This window comes from Etheostoma cragini, chromosome 6 (genome assembly GCF_013103735.1).
Source record: "Etheostoma cragini isolate CJK2018 chromosome 6, CSU_Ecrag_1.0, whole genome shotgun sequence".
NCBI classification, from domain to species: domain Eukaryota; kingdom Metazoa; phylum Chordata; class Actinopteri; order Perciformes; family Percidae; genus Etheostoma; species Etheostoma cragini.
The window spans coordinates 26879669-26895032 of NC_048412.1; the positions used below are offsets into that span (position 1 = coordinate 26879669).

The 15364-nt window shown below is 41.6% G+C and overlaps 1 long non-coding RNA gene across 1 annotated transcript in view; it reads left to right on the forward strand.

Annotated features, from left to right (window-relative positions):
* The first annotated feature begins 1044 nt into the window (after positions 1-1044).
* The window catches only part of LOC117946397, a 15707-nt gene continuing 1387 nt past the window's right edge, over positions 1045-15364 (forward strand). The window contains exons 1-2 of the long non-coding RNA XR_004657028.1: positions 1045-1157; positions 7055-7060. This is a non-coding gene — a long non-coding RNA (uncharacterized LOC117946397). The remainder of the gene's footprint in view (positions 1158-7054; positions 7061-15364) is intronic.

Genomic DNA, 15364 nt, shown 5'->3' on the forward strand with positions numbered 1-15364 from the left:
AAAGTTCTTAGAGGACCCAAAAGCTTATGTTGACCTCCTTCCCAAGAGACTACACCAAGTTACTACTTCTGCGTTTACTACTGAAGCAGGCAATCATTACTGGCACTGTCACAATGGATGTTGACTAAATGGACATTCAATAGCAGAATGTGCGTTCATGAACAGCAAGCACAAAATCATAGAATTTGCTAAAAATGAAACACCTGATAACAAAAGGTACAATATTCAGAACTGTTTCACACAGATTCTTTCAAAGAAGAAATATGAATATGTGGATCATTATTTTGCCCAACAATGTTAAGCGAAGAAACTGAGACGCCTTGGGGCTAGTCTTCGTTATCAGACCACACATAAAGTTTACAGCTTGAAATGAAAGAAAGTTATCAGTGCATCCTTGTTGTTTGTGTAGTTTCTCCAGTGAAAGATGGACCTGGACAAGCAGCGATAGGACTCATAAGGTCAATGTTTACCTCTCATATTTCTTATCGAGGTGGGAGTTTGCCCTCCGCCCGGACATAAAGCCCCTTTGCCTCTCCCCTTTAGTGTTTTACTCGCTTCTCCTCCCAGTGGCTTCAGCTGTTGAGCAACAGGCCGGTTGACCAAGTGAGAGCTGTGTGATCCAAAACCGCAAAAACCACAAGACACAGATGACGTGACATTCAACCCCCACAGCCTTGTTTTCAGACAGGTTAACCCTATTCCTAAATGTGACTAACATTGACTATACTGTATGCTTCTTATCTTTCTTGCTGGCCTCTGAGTTTACCCTCCGTCCTGCTCCGCCTGTTTTTTCTCTTTTCTTTCTTTTCAAAGCAGGTGTGGTCATTGTATATCAGAAACCCAACACTGTCAACATGATATATGTCGTTTTCCATTAATTAGCTCTGTGTTTCTTCTTATGGATCAAAATCCTGGTGTCATATTTGATCATCATATGTATCAAAATCGCTAACCCACTCGTGTTTCTTTCAACTGAGAAACATTGCTAAACTTAGAGCCGTTGGTTTGCATTCTGAACTTGAGATGATCATTCATGTTTTATACAGAGCTGGGCAATATATCGATATTATATAGATTTGGTGATATGAGACCAGATATCGTCTCAGATTTAAGATATCGTGATATGACATATGTGTTGTCTTTTCTTGGTTTTAAAGGTAAGGCAGAGGTTACAGCAGAGTGATGTAGTTTTCTGAACATACCAGACTGTTCTAGCTGTTCCATTATTTGACTACACCCACAAAGTCATTATATCCACATTACTGATTACAAAAAATCTCATTGTGTGAATACACCAATAGTCCATTCATCCATCCATCCATCTATCTTCATCGGCAGGAGGTTAACCTTTGTTGTTTTCCTGTCAAAATGAAATGAAAAATGAAAATTACCACTTTTGTTGACACTTTTTACAGAAACTTTTATGTAACGTTTTTGTCCCTTTTTGTCAACACTTTTGAAGCTTTTCTTTAAAATTTGTCACTTTTTTAGACATTTTCAACACTACGTAACACTGACTTATTGACTTAAGTTTTACAGTTATTTTTGGAATTTATGGTCAATAAACCTAATATATAGGAAATTGTACCTAATGTTTAAGTTATTAAAATTAAGTTAGCTCTAAGTTAAAAGTTAGTTCTAAGTTAAAAGCAGAAATTATAAATTCTTTCAAAATTAAAAGGAATGGATGCTGATGGATAATCACAGACAAGACAATGGTCAATTTGACCCGAGGACAACATGAGGGTTGTGAAAAACCTAAAGGATAATTGCAGTCCATTACTTCTTGGACATTGGACATGATTAGTATTATTGCCAGAAAATCCTGTAGACATATACATACATGTCCATCATCCATCTGAAATAAACCCAAAGATGGACTTCACTTGTGACAAACTTGACAATGTGTCCAGACTGCCACCAAGTTTCTGAGTCAGACAACCTGTTGTGGAGATCTTTCGTCGCCATGACCCCTGCCCGATCTCCCCCTGCCCAATCTCCCCCTAGAGTTCAGAGGTTACAATCAGCTCCCCCACCACATAGCCAACGTCTCTTGCTTGATGTTATCCTTCCTCACATCTCTCTTTCTGTATCGTGAATGTATTTAGAGAAGTTGCTTTCTGAACTGTGCAAATGTTTTTTGCTAGCATGTGGCATGGTTAGCCACCTCGTCTCGGCTAGCAACGTAGAAAGCTGTTCAGATTGAGAACATCTCCCCCTTAGACTGAAGGCAGAGGACATTCAGAAACTGGATCTCAGCATGGATAGCTTTGCTCCAAATTTGTATGCATGTAAAAGCACCAGAGACACAAAATAATTTTTTTTTTTTTCATTATATGGGTACTTTAACCCAGGGGACTGGGGTTTAAGTCCCGTGTGAAATGAATCAAATTTACCATGTCACTAGCGCGAATACATCCATGACATCATGTTACGTCTTGTAACATTTTGTTAGTTTTATGTGACTCATTTTAAGCCAATCCCTTATGTTTTACTAACCCTAAATACTTATGTTGCCTAAACTTAACTAGTTCTGTTTCACAACATGTACTATGTGTTTAAAACTGCAGCCGTTACGATAAATAAAAACAATCACATGGCTGAGGTCACATGACCGTCCATTTGGGAGTCTTTGGATATCGACCTGAATTGTTAAGTTTGAGGATGTGTTGGGGGGAAAAAAGCATAAACCATGCTACCAAAAACACAATACTTTTAAGAAAACATGCTTTGAAATTGATTGCATGGGTTGACCTCTGGCTCACCCAGTTAGAGCGTGCTCCCCATGTGGGCTGAGGCTAAAATCGACCTTTGTCACTTTTCTGTGTGTCATCCCCCATCTCTCCCCCACCTTCCCTGTCTATCCACTGTCACCACAAATAAAGTGTAAAACCCCAGAGAAAGTGATTGCATATGCCACTCGTCGTCATTAAAATGTGTAAGCCATTAAAGAGAAGGCATCTTTTACTGACCCGACTTCTCATGGCTTCACATTACCTTTTGAACTTTTCACACTTTGTGACACCCTGTCATGTCATAATTACTGATTACAGAAATATATAGTTTACGTCAGTGTTGTATGACTGTGTGTATACGTATTTATATTGTATATTTGTGCATGTGCGTGACAAGCCCTGCCCCGCGCAGCAGTCAGGACAAAGGCACGTGCCCCTGCAGACAGAGAGTCTGCAGACTGAGTGAACACACAGATAAATTATGTCGACTAATAGCTCATCAAACTGTCACACTGAGCACAGACAATGCATGCAGCACTGTGCAACCACAGAAGAAGAAGAAGAAGAAGAAGAAGACGAAGAAGGAGAAGAAGAAGACAACAGAGAGACAGAAAGGCTATACTTAAAGTGTCGGATGTGGGACGTCACTTAACATTGCTCAACAGGGTACATGACCTGGACACACTCTACTGACGGAGTGATTAATGTGTGTGTGTGTGTGTGTGTGTGATGAAAAGCTAAATAAAAGTCGATTTTTAGAAGCATACTGTACTGTAAATACGTTTTCATTTTCAGTAGTTTTCATTTAACAACCAAGGCCAAAGCTGACTTCCAGGAATTCAGAGTAGCAGTCCCAGTCTTACCTCAAGTACAGTAAATGGACACAGTGTACCAGCAGTGATGTCACCATATGTCACTGAAGGGACATTTTGAAGATCATTTGATTTCTCAGCTAACTTGTATCTATCTCAGTTGTATAGTGCTAGAAAATGCTTATGAGGTCTAAGGGCGGGACCTGGGTGAAGCTCAGGTGAGAGGGGACTGTGATGGGCTAAGAGACCTGTCAATCACTGCACACAGCCTTTGTTTAGCCATTAGGATTTTGTTATTAGTTAGTAGTACTTTATTTGAATATGTAAAACATTAAATAAAATATATATATTTACATACATTCATGCAGATGAATAAGGTCATGTACTTCTCAGCACAATCTTCCAAAATGATTGAAAGTCATTCAAACAAAACATTCCCAAAATGTTCAAAAAAGAGTAGGAAGAAGTTCATAAACAACGTATCAAGTCCTACCTCCCCCCCACCCCCCCCCCCTACTTTTATCTTTTAATAAATACAAAATCTTATGCTTCATTTATTTATACATCACAGTCACAGATGCATACATACATACAGTGGTGCTCAAAGGTTTACATACCCATGCTTAAAGTGACTAAAATGAGGAATATAAAAATCATCTTTTGTAGATCTTAATGTCTTAATTTAAAAAAAAGGAAAAATCCAGCCTTTTAAGGACACCAATTTTCTTTGTGAATGAAAAATGTATTGTTAATAAATAAATATTCTTCCTTAAAATACCGGGGGCATAAGTATATGCCCCCCTATGTTAAATTCCCATAGAGGCAGGCAGACGTTTCTTATTAAAGGCCAGTCATTTCATGCTATATTTATCAGCTATTTATCAGGATACTATGCATCCTTATAAAGTCCCCTTGGCCTGCTGAGAATAAAAAACTCCATGTTGTGTGTGCCCTGACTCTTTTTGTGGCCTGATTTCAATGTATCATACTGTATTACTTTCATGGTAATAAAGTTTAGATGTTTCTCGTCCAACAGGAGGTGGATGGAATTTGACTGGAACTTGAGTCAATAATTGGTCCAGGGAACTTCCTAATTGGGGGCAGGTTGTGTGTGTGTGTGTGTGTGTGTGTGTGTGTATGAAAGGAATGAAAGGAAGTAAGACAACGACAAATATGAACAGTTTGAGTCTCTTTATGGGTGTAATGAGCGACTAGCATCAGACTGACCTTTTGAATTTGGGTTACAACGTGACACTTTCCATTTCGACTGCAGGCGTTTCCAAAGAAACACATTACTAATTTCAAATGTCACCTTCTTCCAAAAAAACAACTATCCAGCTTGAATCGAAAGATTGAGAATCATGAAATGTTATGGAAATAATAACTCACATCCCATCTGCTAAGGTCTAAGGCTGAGTGCCGACCATGGAAATTTATGGTAATATTGTTGGGGCGGAGGAGTTATTGGCCGGAAGTGCACTGCAGGCGGGCGGGCAGGTGACATCATGTCGTCAACTCAAGATTTGCAAGCTTATGCTTATGAAGGCACTGCTCCCTAAAACAAATTAATAATCCATAACCTCCTATAACATGCCATTTTAACACCTCTGTTTTCAGTCTTTATGCTAATCTAAGCTAACCTCCTGGCATCTTAAAACATAACGTTGGCGTTCAGTGGACAATCAGTAGTAGTGGTGTATTTAAGGTACTGTTTTGATTTTTTTTTTTTTTGGGGGGGGGGGGGGCATTTTAGGCCTTTCCTTGAGAGGAAAGCTGAAGACATGAAAAGAGAGAGAGAGGGGGCAGTGAGGAGCAGCTAAGGCCTGCAGGTCGGAGCCGAACCCTGGGCCGCTTCATCGTATTTAGGGATTTCAACCGTGAAAAGTAATGAAAGAAAAAAAGCTGTTTGTTTAAAATAAGAGTGAGACAAAGCTCTTCAGAGTTTGAAGACATTTTATTTCTTTTGTTCATACTGTATGTTTTTTTTGTAATTGTCAAGGCATTTTACTGATGTGTGCATTTGTTCAAATTCAAATTGTACTATGTCGTACTTTATCATAAAACCACAAACTGCTCATTATGCATCAAATTTAAATGTCATGGTCCAGTATAAAATAACTGATCTAGTCTTCACCCTGCCCTCTTTGTCAGAGCTGACGCCGACCAACAAATCTGTTCAAACATCATTTTTCTGACCAAACCTGCCTTGAAATCCCATTTTTGTTGAGAGCTAAAACAGAATCAAAATTCCTGAGTGGGTGATTGTTCGGTCACCAGTGATAGTCACACATTACCAAACACACTGAAAGCTGTTCTTATCTCAAGAGAAACAAAAATCCAGCTTCCTTCTGTAAATGAACATAGTTTCTCCTGTTTACTAAAGACTTACTGAGGACAAACAGTGAACTTGTTTCCTCCCTGATTCCCACATTTCAATGCAATCGGGAGCCGCCCAGTGTTCCCAGTCGGCCTCTGTCCAGCTAACTGCAGCCTTTGTGCTCCGCTAAGGACAGAATTACACATTTCTACAGCAACGTTTGAAACTTGCAGGGGTCGTTCAGTACTCAAAAGAGAAACTTTTAAGTTGAGTAACAAGTTGAGGTGTCAACATTTAAAGGGTAGTTTTGATTCTTTTTCAACCAGGACACCCTTTTCCAACAGGGCTGTAGTAATCGAGACCGGTTTTCTGTGGTCTCGGACTTGCTAGTATTTGGACTCGGACTTGTCTCGGTCTCGGCCACTGGTCTTGCCAGATATGGCTTTTGGGCTTTTTGGTCTCGATTGAGTCCAGGTGTCTTTATTATGTTGGTAATAATATTGGAGGGGAAGTGAAACCCAAAATGATTGTCTTGATACTGTCACACATAAGACCTTTGTTTCTGTCCTGGACTCTTGACTCGAACCTTTTTGGACTCAGTCTTGACTTGGAATAGAGTAGTCCTGGTCTTGGACTTGTCTTGGACTCAACAAAGTTGGTCTTGACTACAACCCTGTTTTCCAATGCATTGGTGTCCAAGTGACTAAGAAATTGGTCCATTATTGAGCGAGAATGCTTTAACCAGCAACCGTGTACGGGCCTACAGCATAAACCTATGGGGCTAAAGTCCGTTGTCGGGTGCCTAAGTAACTCGCCTCGAGGCCTAAATTGCCCCCCAAAAAGTTCATTGTAAATGGGCTGTTCTTATATAGCGCTTTTCTAGTCTTTACAACTACTCAAAGCACTTTTACATCGTACAGGAACCGTTCACCATTCACACACATTCATACACCTTGCAGAAAGGCAGTCTGCATGTCACTGTTTTTAAACTGATTTAGGACCCGGGTTTTTTATGATGACATTGTTGAATATGTTGAGTGAAAGTGTGTCTCTTTGTTTACCTGTAAGTGTCTCTGTGTCTATTTGCGCTGCTGCCACTTGCCAGGACACTCTTGTTACAGAGATTTTTAATCTTAAGGAGTTTTTTATCCTGGTTAAATGAAGGTTTGAATAAACACACTGTGACCGAGGCTGCCGTGAAAGGGGCCACCTGCTCATCAGATGAACACTCACACACATTTACACTTCGATGTACAGCATCAAGGGGGAACTCGGTTCAGTGTAAGGACACTTTGACATGTGATCGAGCCAGGCATTGAACCCCCAACCTTCCGACTGGCAGGCTACCACTGAGCCCTCGGAGAAATTGATGATTTCCATCCACTAAAAGCGCTGTTTTTGCCACTGACAGGCTCAAATTATAGCAGCACGTGTCTGCCAATATGTCCCTACAGAGTTGGACTGTTTTGTTAAAGAGTAAAATCCTTTTTTTAACCAGAAAATGTCCTGAAATCTTCATAGCCAAACTCACCAGACTCCATTTAAATAAACAACACTCTTCTTGTATCGAGAGCCAGAATACTTCCACATGTAAATCAAAACACTGTGAGGTTATTTCAACCAAACCAAATTGGTCATTGTTTGAACACTGGAAAGACGAAACAAGACGGCTTTTCATCATTTTAGTTTATTTCTGTTGTTTCTTTTAAATTAAGTTGGATTATTATTATTTTCTATATCATTCTCATTCTCTATTTCAGAGATGCTGTTCAAGTTGTAAGCGCCGTCACCCAACATTGCTTAGAGCACATTTAATGTACATTTACATAGAGTCTGGTGGGTCTGGGATAGCAATTTCGTGGATGTTTTTATGTTAAAAAAGGACTCGTAATACTTAAACCTCGTAAAACAAGCACTTTTCTGGAAGTGAAATGAAGGCACGCAATTGCCTATGAACTTCCATTATAGCTTGTTTAACCTCTGCCGACTGCTGCGATTTTGCTTAAAATTTGACAAATTTAAGACATTGTTGTTTAATGCCATCCCATCACTCATTTAGACACAAAAACTTGTAAAAAGTAGGCTCCAGAACTTGATAAAAACAGAAGAAGTTACCCTTTAACAAACAACTAATCAGTGTTGAATGGTTCAGTTTGAGGCTGTGGTGCTAAACCAACGGAGCGTCACATTTTCTGTCATCATTGTGACCGGTCAGTGCAACTCCCTTTCAGGGCAAAGTGAGGACACTAATACCCCTGAGGGTGTGTGTATGTGTGCGTGTGTGTGTGTGTGTTTTAGAGATGGGTTTTGGGGGTAGCTTTAAGACTGATGGTAGCTGTCAACCCTTGCCGGCCCTCGCAACCCCTGGCAGAGTCCCGCGTACAACCCTCACACACACACACCCTCTGTGTATATGCCTGTTTGTGAGTGTATTATCAGGATGGGGGGGGCAATCTAATGAATGACCTTTGACCCCCAGAAAGGAGATCCGGGCTGAGGAAGTTGAGAGAAGAGGTGAAGAGGGGAGATGGAGGGCAAGGAGATGCCCGGCGCCACATTATGCCTCCTGTCAATCAAACAGACACCCCCAGCTGCCCCAGCAATGGGCCAAACATTGGATTATCCACTGAAAGTGAGGACCATTCAACATCAACAGGTCCACCATGATAAAACACAGAAACACTAGACTCACACTCAGCTTCTACGAGGATCTCAGAGGTCACAGTCCGCAGCAGGGAAGTCTCCGCAAAAATGTAGTTTTTTTGAAACATTATGAAATTCCATTGTTCTGCAATTCTGAATTGTTTCTTTTGTTCTACATCTGAAGACAGGAAATGGGAGAGAGGGGTGGAGTACATGCAGCAATGGGCTGTAGGTTGGACTCAAGCCTTAGTACATTTGGTGCACACTCACCCAGGTGAGCTACTATACCAGGGCGCCCCGCATGGGTTTCATTCCAACACTCTGTCACTCTTCCATTGCGTAATGTACGGACGCTTGGACATGTGGCTTTGGCATTTCACGCTAAAACTCTCCTTTAGTGTCGAGACTCTTGACTTCACTTTTGACGCTCTGGTTTGGGACCTACTGACTGACTGAACGGGACAGTTAGGTTCAGGAAGAGATTGTGGGCGGGGTTATAAAATGTGTGTTCCTGTGACACGCGGGGACAAGAACGGCACACAAAACCCGGCCTCCTGGGTAAAAGACCTTTGTTGTTTGACCCATCAACAACCTCAACCAACCTCCTTAAGTTGCATTTAGGTCTCGCTGCATTTAGTGCAACTCACTACTGTTGTCTCTCTTAATACTATGTCATCTTACAGTCACGCTGCTGTGTCCCATGAGTGTCATTTCAATCAGGAGAGACGTGTTTGCACATATGCAAATAATATTGATTTTACAGCTCAAATAAAATTTACAAAGTCTTTGGCGATTAGACTCCATCACTATGCAAATCTTGCATACACATGTACAGTATGTAGGGGTAGAGATCCATCAGACCCCCCAGATGGAATCTAGACACCGGTTGTGGCGACAAAGGAGCCCGAAGACCAGACCAAAGGAGGCTCCGGACCGGTCAGCTGGAGCAGATGACTGGAGGTGGAGGGGGAGGTGGAGGGTTGCACTCTTTGCCTGAAACGACAGGTGATAGCAAAGAGAGAAACAGGTTTAAAGGTTGTGATTGGCCCTTGCCATTTGTGCAAGATTCTGATTGATTTAGCAGGAAGGTGAACTTTAGGATAGGGATTAGGATAACAGCTGAATTAATTTAGGGGTGCATCGATTAATGGTTAGGTCTTCCTGAAAGAATTTACCCTGAGCCACATTGTGTTCTGTTTCCTGTTTTATTGTGATAGTCTGGTTTTCTGTGCAGTCTTGTCTAGTTTTACTTCCTTCATTTTCCCGCCCTTGTGATTGGCTGATGTTTACCACCTGTTTCCCAGCCCTTGTGTCACCTGCCTTTTGTCTCCTCGTTACCCAGTGGATTTAGTGTCTGTGTTCCCTTTGTCTCTTGTCAGATCGGTTTGTGCTTGTTTGTACTTCCCTGCGTCAGAGTGCTGTGCGTTTCCCTGCCTGTTTTTGCTGTATACTCTCAGTCCAGGTCATCGTGTTTTTTTAGGGATTACCTTACCTGCCTGTTTTGGACACTTTCTGTTTTTGTTTTTTTTTACTTTAATTTTTATTGAATATTCAGTACGTTGTTACAAATGATCAGGCACCTCAATTTGTAAGTAATATATGAAAAAACAAAAATGGCGACAAAATACATTTAGGGTCAATGCTTTATCCACTGAGTCCAAGCTGTGAACCTATGTCCTTATGGTTTATTATAAGTAAAGTGTCAACTGCTGCCTTCTTTTGGTATACAGTGGACCCTTTCTGTTTTATGAACTTTTTCCCCCAAATAAATACTCAAGCTCACCACGTCTTCTGGTCTTCTCTGCCTTTGGGTCCAACCTTCCTCCACCCACACAACACTACTATTTCTAGTCGAAGTTCCATTATCTTTGTGATCTATACTTGCCACTGTTCTCCACACCCCCGACCGACACCGTCAGACACAACCTACCAAGAGCCTGGGTCTGTCCGTCAGTTTTTCCTCACCACTGTCGCACTACATGCTTGCTCTTGGAGGATAAATTTCAGAGTGTGGCCTAGACCTACTCTTTGTGTCTTGACTCTTGTTATGATTTGATACTATAAATAAAATTGAATTGAATTGTGTTCCTTTCGGACGCTGAAGGGTGCTTTTTGCGTCGTATTTGATGTTGAGAGGCACTTTCCAAGCGTCTGTAAAGCCGATTTGGTTTGTCAAAGAAGAAGGTATGATCCTGTTAGAGTTGCACAATTGATTGTCATCAAATGTGTTATTGAACCAACAAGTTTAACCGAACCATTCAATAATATATGCCGTGTATTCCTACCCACAGGAGTGTTTTCCGTCCCCGTATCTAAACCAGAGAACGTAACAGTCACAGTTTAAAACACGTCTTTTAACGTTGTGAAACGGTCGCAGTTTGGTTAAGTTCAGGCACAAAAACTACAGAGTTATGTTTAGAAAAACATCATGGATGCTGAGCGTGAATTAGCTCCATTTGTTCCTTTTATTTTCACAAAGGACTCAAACCCCTGTCTCCTGGGGGAAAGTCTTGTGTTTCATCACAGGCACGGAAACTAATTTACAGGAGTAAAAAGTAAAAACAGCAATTTTATAGTTTCAAGGCAAAACATTATCCCAACATATGTCTATATTCGTTATTGAAATTAAAATGATTCTCTTCCTTCAGCCTCCCCTAAGGCAGAGCTGTTGGCAGAGAACATGGAAGAAAAAGTAGTACCTAATCAATAGGTGAATAAAAAATTCCTGCAAATAATTCAACGTTTAACACACACACACACACACACACACACAAATCCTTGGAACCTGTGTCAAAGTGCTGGCCGGGTTTCCAGGTCTGTGATTGGCTGGAGCCTAGTAAAAGCCACACCCCCTGTCCTGACCCCTAGGTTGAGCTTTTTAATGCAGCTTCAGAGGGGTCAAGGCTGGGTCGCAGCAGAAACCTAATGACTTCCTCCTAACAAAGACGTGATGTATGAGGGCTGTGATTGGCCCCTTAGATGACCAGCAGGTAACCTCGACAGCAGGAGAGAGAGAGCGACAGAGAGAGAGAGAGAGAGACAGAGAGAGAGAGAGAGAGACCTTTGTATGCTCACAATCCAAATGTATCAATTAGCAGTATAATGAAATTGAAAGAAACGTATTGGAAAACAGCTTAAAAGTTTGTGTGACATTTACGATATGCAGACTGAAACCTGAAAAAGGATTTGGGGGAAAAAACTCTCACTCTCTCAGTCATGGAATGGATCTATACCCCAGTTTACAGACATGACAGATGGGTTAAATGTAACATTGACAGGACATTTTAGTCCAAATCGCGGTCCCAAGTCCTCTGTCGATTGTCCTCCAATCATGTATTAATGGTAATGCAAGACAGCACTCTTTCTGGGCCGAATTAGTCTTTTTGCTGAAAGAGAGAACTATAAAAGCGATAACTTCTAAAGAGTTAGTATCTTTTCTTTTTCTCTGTTTTGATACGTCTGCAACAAAGTCCAGAGGGTTCTGAGAGAGTTCGCCTGATGTCAGAAGTTCATATTGTCATTACAACTGTACAAAACAGAGTGAGATGGAAAAAGAGCGTAACAGGAGGAGAAGAGAGAGGTTAGGGTTAGGAGCATCCCGGCAGAACAGGCAGCGGTGAGCAGCCACCCCTGGATGATAATTCACCGCAGCCGTGTGTGTGTGTGTGTGTGTGTGTGTGTGTGTGATACCTGGAAACTCTGATTCATTCACATTGAGTTGAGTTGTACTAGTAGTTACCGTGGACCGGTTTTACTGGAAGGATTACTCTGCCTCATAAAAGCAGAAATCCCCCCCCCCTCCCCAATCTCATTGCAATGAACCGTGTGTCACTTTGGGCAACATGCAGCTGTAAACAAACACAGGTTATTTGAGCCCTTGTTGGAGACAGATCAGGCTGGCTGGGAAGCGTGTCACTTCAGATTTGGATCTGAAGGAATTCAAATTTGGATTCAGGAGTTTACACTGCCGGTCTGGACCATGGACTGTATGTAAAGATGGACGACAAGTCTCACTCCCTCTCAGGAACAAAAGCAAAGGCAATATACACTACCGGTCAAAAGTTTGGAGTCACTCACAAATTTCCATTGGACTCCATTATAGACAGAATCCCAGCTGAGATCAGTTGAATGTGTTTTTTTTAACCAGGGCAGCAGTTTCCAGATTACATTATGTGCTTACATAATTGCAAAAGGGTTGTTTAATGTTTTCTTAGTTAGTTTTTTAAAATAATATCAGATTAGTAAACAAAAAGGAGCATTTGGAACATTGGATGAATGGTTGCTGATAATGGGAAATGTAGATATTGCATTAAAGATCAGCCACCCACCCAGATCAGCTGGTATCCTGTCTATAATGGAGTGGAATGGACATTTGTAAGTGACCCCAAACTTTTGACCGGTAGTGTATATACAAGCCCCGCCCTATACATCCGCCCCAGCAATCAATCACAGCTGTCAATCATGTTTCAATGCCTTTTTACACCATCAAATAACTCAAATTACGTAAAGCCTGATGCAGTTGTTTAAACAGCAAATGCAACTGCGCCCGTCTTTGCGCCCATGGGTGCACTGGTCCTACAGGGAGGTGTGTTCAGGTGCATTCTTGGCATATTGCCATCTTTACGCAGCAGAAAGTGATTGCGCCATTGACCAACAAAAACCTGGTCTAAAGTCAATAACGCAGCATTTCATTGTCATTTCAACAGCGGATTAGTGAACTGCGCCTAGGCTCGTGCACAGTGCGTGCACATTATGCTTGTTACACACACACACACACACACATGCAAAAGACGATATGTGTGTGTTTACATGATAGCCATGCGCCAAGGTACAAACGCACCTGGCTTTTAAAGGGAATGGGAGATAACACTGATGTATTGCATGTTGCGCCCAAAACACACCTCTGAATTAATGATGACACTAAGCACAACCCTTTTGAACCATGCGCCTAGCGCACGAACCGCCGTCAAATTGCTAAAACTGGGTTTGGACAGGCCTTAAACGCAGCAGCGCCAGGCACTTCCTGCCGTGCGCCTACATCGTTAAAGTAGGGCTCATGGTGTCATTAGAATTAGAATTTCTCTGGCAATTCTGACTCAATGTCTCAGGGCAACTCGTCTCGCGTTGCCAGACCTTCCTCCACAGGGCAGCGTAGGAGGGTCTTGCATGTCCACCCAGCATTATGGGAAGGGTGAAAAACCTGCTCTGGTTTATTGGCGTTTCTTTACCGTCATTAAGCACCGCAAAGCGCCGAATGGAGCAATGGTGCCGCTGCAAAATAGCCTCGGGGAGGAGCTTGTTTTGGTGGAACAGGTGTACGTTCAAAAGGACAGAAAACTCAGATTGGACAGATAGTCTAGCTAGCTGTCTGGATTCACCCTGCAGAGATCTGAGGAGCTGTTAACCATAGTCCTCATAACTCCACCGGAGTTTAAAATGCCGAAACACAGAAAGCGGAAGATGACTGCTTCACCGGAACTATGCTGGAAATAACCCATCGTCGATGTAGACTACAGACAAGGCAGTGGTGGTACTTTCGTCTAGAGTCAAATGAAAACTTGAATTTGCTTTCTTTTTCACTCTCTCCCTTTCTTCACTGACACAGCCAGAGCAGAGACCTTGCCTTGTTGGTGAAGTTGTATTAGTGTGGATGCTCGCTGCAGGCTGTAAAGTCACGTAAATGAGGTCAACACTATCTTCTACTGTCAGCACAGACACAGAACATCACAGCAAATATGTATATTCCATTGGGGAAGACACACCCTAACCCTTTAACCTTTATCTTTTTTTACAGTATTTTCTTGCTTTGGAACCACAAAGGTGTTTAAATGTCATGACTTTTTTTTCACAGCAACAATTTTAGTATCAGTCATAGAAGCAAGGTGTGAAATTCCTTTGTCATCATCCACTTCCAGAAACGTTATATTATACATGCTAGTTTAATAGCGTGGCTAATTGGGGCATGAGCCATACTTAATGCTTATTAATTACACATATGCATTTCCTGCTATGACACAACACACGTCTGCAATGAAAAATGTCAAAACAGCCACAAAAAGACACCAGAGCAATCTCAACATGAACACAAGGGGGCGACACACTGCCATAAACAGTCTCCCTCTCTCTCTCGCTCTCTCTCTCTCTCTCTCTCTCTCTCTCTCTCTCTCTCTCTCTCTCTCTCGCACACACACTCTTTTCCAATTTGTTTTTGAAACATCGAACTTTCTGTTTATTTTCAACATTTGCTGATTTTAAATGTAAAATACTGACTTGACTTTGTTAAAGTATTTAAAAAATACCTGCACTTTCATCCCATCTACTAATCATCTGTAAATACGCAATACAACTGCTTTCTTATCTGTGCAGTATTTGCTATAGTTATCTTGTTTTCTGTTGTCTTTTTCTGTGTATTTGCAAAGTGTATTCATTGAAATGTATTATTATCATTTATATAAGAGTGTAACTCAGCTCAGTAGAGACGGGGCTGCTCCGAGAGAGAGGAAGGCAAGAAGAGAGAAAAAAAGTAGCAAGAAAAGGAGGAAAGTGATAGAAGGTAGTGAAAGAAAGAGAGAAATAAATAACACAGACCAGAGAGGAAGAGAGGGAGGAAGACAGGAGGGCGGGAAAACATGAGCTGAATAGGTACAGAAAAAAGAGAGAGGGGTGGGAGGAAGGGAGGAAGAGGGTGAGACCACATAAAACAGAGAGGAAAAAGATGAAAGATTTGTGGAGGTGGGGTAAGTGAAATAGAGAGATAAGGCAGGAAAAAAGACAAATGGCAGTAGAGATGGAAGGAGGAAGAGAGAGAGAGAGAGAGAGAGAGAGAGAGAGAGAGAGAGAGAGAGAGAGAGAGAGAG